At 35.8% G+C, this 6,998-nt stretch overlaps 1 long non-coding RNA gene and 1 other non-coding gene across 2 annotated transcripts; one reads left to right on the forward strand and one right to left on the reverse strand.

Annotated features, from left to right (window-relative positions):
* Positions 1-420: 420 nt before the first annotated feature.
* Positions 421-6,869, forward strand: LOC117797660. The gene is made up of 3 exons (XR_004622640.1): positions 421-556; positions 2,887-2,888; positions 6,858-6,869. It is a non-coding gene; the product is annotated as an uncharacterized LOC117797660 (long non-coding RNA).
* LOC117797661 lies at positions 881-986 on the reverse strand. The gene has a single exon (XR_004622641.1). It is a non-coding gene; the product is annotated as a U6 spliceosomal RNA (small nuclear RNA).
* Positions 6,870-6,998: the final 129 nt, after the last annotated feature.

Genomic DNA, 6,998 nt, shown 5'->3' on the forward strand with positions numbered 1-6,998 from the left:
CTTATTTATTTGGGATGTCCAAGGTGCCTTCAATGGCATGCTGAGGATCAGGGATTTCCAACGACAACTGATTTACAGTTTAACATGAAAAAAATGAGGCTCTTAAACACAGATATTCAGACACCATAGCAACTTCGACCAGCTTTCACTAAGCTTTCAATACAATGTTCATTTGTCCTTTTTTCTTTTAAAATTCAATTTTAATGTGAAAACTGATCGAATAGTCTCATTTTGCTATATTAATTTAAGTGAGGTCAGCCAATATAAAAGACAAATTTGAAAGTATGTAACCTCTATAGGTCAGACAAAACCAACATAACCTAAGAATGAGTGTATGCTTTATATTAACAGAAAACAAAGTACTGGCAAAAATAACATTTATTTGCATAATTACTTTTTCAGAAATGCTAAAACACATACTTTGCTTTGATGTCAGCTTTCTCTCATACTGCATGAGCCATCTGTTCAGTCTCAAAGTACTTCTTTTTGCCTTTAGCTAAATCTTTCACTGTCTCTTGTAATTCAGTTTGGATCTTTGTCAACTGGTCCACACACTGTAAAATACAAAGTGTAATTATTATGATATTAGTTTTCAGGCTTACTGAAGATGAATTTGTCCTAAGGACTATGCACTATGCCCTCAGGATGGAAACCCAGGAGAAAAATCAGCACTTTTAGTCTCTTTCATATTGCAAATTAAAATCCAGTGAACAGCTGGTACTCCCATCTCAAGAAATGTATTGAATATTGTCCCAGTTTGCTTAACAACTCTGCTTTGAGAAATAACCTCAGTGCTGCTGAAGACTGACATTAAGGTAAGGCATGAGAAGAGCAACAATGAAAATGCTTTTATTGTTGGAGATATCATGGCACTAAAGGCAAAAGAATAAAGCAATTCTGTATTTCTTCATAATCTTTGGGCAGGGGCCATGCTAATCTTCTCTATAACATTCCAATTTTAGTAAATGTGCTCCCAAAGCGAGCACTCTTCAAAATCTTAATAAAGTCTCTCTATGTTTGGGGAACTGATGGTGCAAAGGGTACTGAAGAATTCTGCTCTGGGGAAGAAGAAGTGTAATCTGACAAGTCTAGCATAAGTCCAAGGTGAAGGAGAGAAGCAAGAAACCTGGGTACCATGTAACAATTACTACTCAAAATTACTGCCAACTCAATTCTTTGGATACATATACACATTCTGGGAGAAGGGACAGATAAAATTAACTCAAAGAAATGTTTAATCAATGAATTCTTATAACACATTGGGGCCAAGGTAACATTGCTTAAAGGACTCTTCTGGATATCCAAAAGGGAAACACTTTTCCCAGTTTGAAACAAACCACTGCCAAGTTTCAGCAGCCTGAGGCCAATGCAGGGAAGCCTCCCCTGAAAAACTTCTGAGCCTGAAACAGAGTTTGGTGAAAACTGACAAAAGCTCAACAAAGCAGGAGGAGACATTGGTGAGGAACTATTATGAAAGGCGGAACAGCATGGAGTAGAACAAGGACACTGGAACAGCAAGGATAATGCACAAATAAACTTAACACATGTGACATACAGGCTAGAGTTCCCCAGAAATTGTTAGGTGGAAAGGACGATTTTACAGTAATAAAAAACCAGGAAGATTCCATTCCCTATGAGCATATTTATTGAGCACTTAACAAGTGTCAGGGTATAAATAAAGGGTTAAGAGGAACTTCACCTTTCTCCTTTGCATGAAAACTGGACCCTTGCTTAACTTTTTAGGTCTGTGTTTTAATAGAAACCTGATAAAGACACAATGTCAACTGTATTATTTGGCAACACCTTGTATGGACCCTGATAGATAAACTGCATTAATTTGGAAGAAAGTGCAAATGAACTATAAATATCGGATGGAAAAGTCTTGGCTTTAGGCTTCTGTGAGTATGGTAATTCCCATATCTGGACATGTCCTTTGCAGAGACTCTGGAAACTCTGGTGTAATAACTAACTAACTAACTAACTAACTAAAGTTGTAATAAAAACTTTTAGTCTCCTTTAGGGCCTGTGGCTACCCCTATACATGTGAATCTCATTCTCTTACTCCAGACCTTTCACCTGAGGAACCAAGCAGAATAACTGTGGCTAGCTATGCAGACTGAGGCATACACCGGTGGAAGAACTAATTATACTAGCGCTGGATGCTGCCCTGTGTTCCCTGTTCTAATGTCCTTCTAAGTAAACCTCATGCCATGTATGGCCTAGGATAATCATGACAGTCTCTGTGTTTCATTACACTTAACAAGACTCCCTATGGGCACGCACAGGCAGAATGCAGTTCAGTACTTCATAAATTTTAGTACTTTAAAATATTATCACATTATCCTATTATCATGTTCTCATATTTACTCCTCCAAATGACTCTGGTAAAAGTACTCCTATTAATCCTATTTTAAGATGAGGAAATACAGGGCGCCTAGGCGGCTCCGTCAGTTGAGTGTCCGACTCTCGATTTCGGCTTGGGTTGTGATCTTGGGGTCATGGGACTGAGGCCTGCGTCAGACTCCGCGTTCAGCATGGAGTCTTCTTGGGATTCTCTCTCTCCTTCTGTACCTCCCCCAGGTTGTGCACACCATGCTCTCTCTCTCTCTCAAATAAATCAAGTGATGATATCACTTACCATGTAACCCACTGTAGTACATACCCCAGTTTTGTGACAACCATGTTTTTAAAGTCTTATGTAGAGATACGTTGTCTTGAAATAGTAAGCTTTTAAAAAATTGACATGTGATTCACAAACCACAAAATTCACCCTGTTAAAGTGTACGATTCAGTGGTTTTTAATATATTCAGAAGGTCGTACAACCATTACCATTATATAATTTCAGAGCATTTTCATCGTCCCAAAAACAACCCCACACCAATTAGCAGTCACTCTCCATTTCCCCCTACTCCTAGTCCCTAGAAACCACTTTCTGTCTCTATGAATTTCCTGCATTTCATATCAATGGAATTATATAATATCTGGCCTTATATGTCCCAGGTCTTCCACTTAGCATAATGTATTCAGGGTTCATCTATGTTGTATCATGTATTAATTCTTCATTTCTTTTTGTGGCTGAATAAAATTTCATTGTATAGATATACTAAAATAAAGCTTTTATCTTGCAGAAAAATCTTTCTTTCTCTTTAATTTTAGTAGTCCTTATCATAAACAAATCTCTTATTTAAACAATAAAACAATGAGGGGTGCTGGCTGGCTCAGTCAGTAGAGCATGTGGCTCTTGATCTTGGAGTCATGAGCTCAGGCCCCACCTTGGGCACAGAGATCACTTAACAAAACAAAAATAAATAAATAAATAAATAAATAAATAAAAATAAATAAAAAATACCATCACAACCTGACACTACCACAGAAAACTGTGAAACTTCCCAATAATGCCACGTTTGCAGGTGTGGAGCGCTTACAAAGCGATCCACAGCTTCAACAAGAGATTAAGAACCAAAAACTGGGGCATGGTCTGAAAAATGCAACTATGTTTAATGGGAAAATGAGATGGATGATTTGTTTTAATTTTATTTAAATTCAGTTAGTTAGCATACATTATTAGTTTCAGAGATGAATTATTTAAAAGAGGAGTCTGGTGTAAGCTTTCTATAACCAAAATTTTCATCTAAAACAACAGAGCTTGCCCTCAGAAAGAAGGGAACCCAAGAATCTGGGGGTGATTTATATGATAATCAGTGTTTTGAGAGGAAACTAAGCACAGTAGGTCAAAGATTTTCCTGGGAATGCAAACCATGTGGCTAGGATCTCAGTATATTCACACAAAGTAAATACCATGGGTACATGACAACATATGGGCACATGAGTGCCAAGACCCACACACAGCCACTCACTCCTTATATCCCTACCGTTTGAAGAATAAGATGTCTTTCTTAGTACTGGGTAACCAAACATCTTATGGAAATTACTTAATTCATTTTCATCTGTAAAAGGCTATTAATTATATTACTTTTTGCATGTATGACAGTGTCAAGCTGGGTCTTGTGATAGTTCCTATCTTTAAAAGGATTTCTCAAAAACCTCATCAGAAAACTTAGGGTGATTCTTTTCTTGTTTTTTTCTTTCCCTTTATATAAGTTTCTAAGATACTGCTCATCAAATAATATTAAATAGATAGCCTATGTGTGCAATGAAGAGATCTCTTGTGATCTGTTCTTCCCTAGCCTTCAGTAAATCCATAACCAAATGTTTTCCATCACCCCAATGAACTATTACAAGTCAGAGTAATTTGGGTTTTTGTCAAAGGAAAGTGCTCTGCACATAGCAAAATACAGGCATACCTCATTTTATTGCACTTTGCTTTATTGTGCTTTGCAGATATTGCTTTTTTTTTCTTTACAAATTGAAGGTTCAAGACTTCAGTGGAAGAAGTAACTGCAGATGTGGTGTAAATAGAAAGAACTAGGATTAGAAGTGGGGCCTGAAGATGTGACTGAACTGCTGTAATCTCATGATCAAACTTGAATGGATGGGGAACTGCTTCTTATGGATGAACAAAGAAAGTGGTCTCTCGAGACAGAATCTACTCCTGGTGAAGAATGTTGAAATGACAACAAAGAATTTAGAATATTAGTAAATTTAGTTGATAAAGTAGTGGCAGGGTCTGAGAGGACTGACTCCAGCTTTACAACTTCTAAATGTGGGTAAAATGCTATCAAATAGCATCATATGCGACAGAGAAATCATCTGTGAAAGAAGAGTCAATGGATACAGCAAACTTCACTGTTGTCTTATTTTAAGAAATTGCCACAGCCACCCCAGCCTTCAGCAACCATGACCCTGATCAGTCAGCAGCCATCAACATCAAGGCAAGACTCTCTATCGGTAACAAGGTTATGACGCACTAACCATTATCACTCAGGTAATGCTAATTCATCTGAGAGATAAGGGTTAGCATTTGCTAGCAATAAACTATTTTTAAATTAAGGTATGTACATTTTTTTAGAAACAGCTACTGCACACTTAATAGCGTGCAGTACAGTGTAAACTATCTTTTATTTACACTGGGAAACTAAAAAATTCATTTGTCTCACTTTATTGCAATATTTGCTCTATTGCAGTGGTCTGGAACCAAACCCACAATATTTCTGAGGTATGTCTGAACCAAAAATATTTATTAAATAAAAGTCATCAAATTTAATTTGCAAAGATTACCTAGGATTTCCTTTCCAACTTTTAAAGTAAATTTCTGCAGGAATCCAGTTTTCTGGGGCAGATTAAGTTATATACTTAAAAAGAAGCTTAATAATGCCTATATGTTAAGAAAAAGACTTGGTGTGGTACAAGCCCAGCTCTTTCCCAAGAGTTATAAGCACTGAGCACTGATAAGCACAGAAAAAAATGTACAACTTTACATTAAGGCTAAGGGATCACATGAAATGGTGACAGACTTGGATATTAGAATTCTAGTAAAGAAATTAAAAGTATGATCCCTGAGTATGACACAGATCGTGGATAGATAGATACACTGGCCATTAACTTAAAGACAGGAATAAAAGTAAAAGTAACTTGAGCCAATACATTAAAGTCCTACAAACCAGTAGGTTCTCTGACCCAGTATTCATGTCCTGGAAATTCACCCTAAGACAATAACTTCTAAGAAAAAAAGTTAAATTTTTATTGTAGAGTTAGTGGTAATGTCCAAAAACAGAGATATGATTTTAAAAAGCAGAATAAATTAAAAATTCATTCAGAAAAAAAAATAATAGAGGTGCCTCGGTGGTTCAATTGGTTAAGCGTCCAACTCTTGATCTCAGCTCAGGTCTTGATCTCAAGATTGTGAGTTCAAGGCCTGCACTGGGCTCCATGTTGGGCACGGAGCCTACTTAAAAGAAAAATAGTAACAATAAACATAAAGGTTGTATAGAAACAGGAACGATTAATTAGGAAATGGGAGAGAATGACAAATACAGGATATCATAAAAAATGATCAATGTATTAATTACAACTATTACAAAAACAAAGAAGATAAAAGGAGTAAAGGAATTAAGTAGTCTACTAAGGTGAAGAGGTTGTATGTATTTTTCTGTAAACCTATTTAAATATTAAACTTCAAGTGTTTTTAAAAGATTGCATAGGATTTGGAATTAGAAAGTAGTACATTCAAGTTCCTGCTCCGTTATTTACTACTAAGTCTCTTTAACATTTTTTAGCCTCAGTTTTGTCATTTGTAAAATAATAATATTTACATACCTAACAAGTGCATATGAAAATCAAATGAAACCATACTGGATACAGTAGCAGTTTACAAACTCTAAAGTGTTATTCAATGTAAATCCCAACTATTTCAAAGGAATGTAAACTCTAGTATACATAAGAAAGGTATGAACTGGAGTGTTATTAATTAATTATAAGAACGAAGGATGTTAACTGGACTTACTGTAGTGAAGATTTTTTTTTTAAAGATTTTATTTATTTATTCAACAGAGATAGAGACAGCCAGCGAGAGAGGGAACACAAGCAGGGGGAGTGGGAGAGGAAGAAGCAGGCTCCTAGAGAGAAGCCTGATGTGGGGCTCGATCCCAGAAAGCCAGGATCACGCCCTGAGCCGAAGGCAGACACTTAATAATGAGCCACCCAGGCTCCCCTACTGTAGTGATCATTTTGCAATACATTTTGTAATATATACAAATATCAAACCATTACATTATACACCTGAAATTAATATAAGGTTATGTCAATTATACCTCAATTTAAAAAATGACAAATGCCTTAAATTATTGTGGTTCATTTTGTTTTATAAGCAAATGTCACCATATAGGAAATGATTTAGAAAAAGGTATGATATGATTCTCATTATAATTCTCTACACAATGGTCACACGCTTTATAAGTATCTTCAAGTATTAGAAAAGAAAACTGTCAAAATGGAGAAAAATNTTATTTTATTTATTTATTTATTTATTTATATTTTTTTAAAGATTTTATTTATTTATTTGACAGAGATAGAGACAGCCAGCGAGAGAGGGAACACA

The sequence above is a fragment of the Ailuropoda melanoleuca genome, unplaced genomic scaffold (assembly GCF_002007445.2).
Source record: "Ailuropoda melanoleuca isolate Jingjing unplaced genomic scaffold, ASM200744v2 unplaced-scaffold10875, whole genome shotgun sequence".
NCBI lineage: Eukaryota > Metazoa > Chordata > Mammalia > Carnivora > Ursidae > Ailuropoda > Ailuropoda melanoleuca.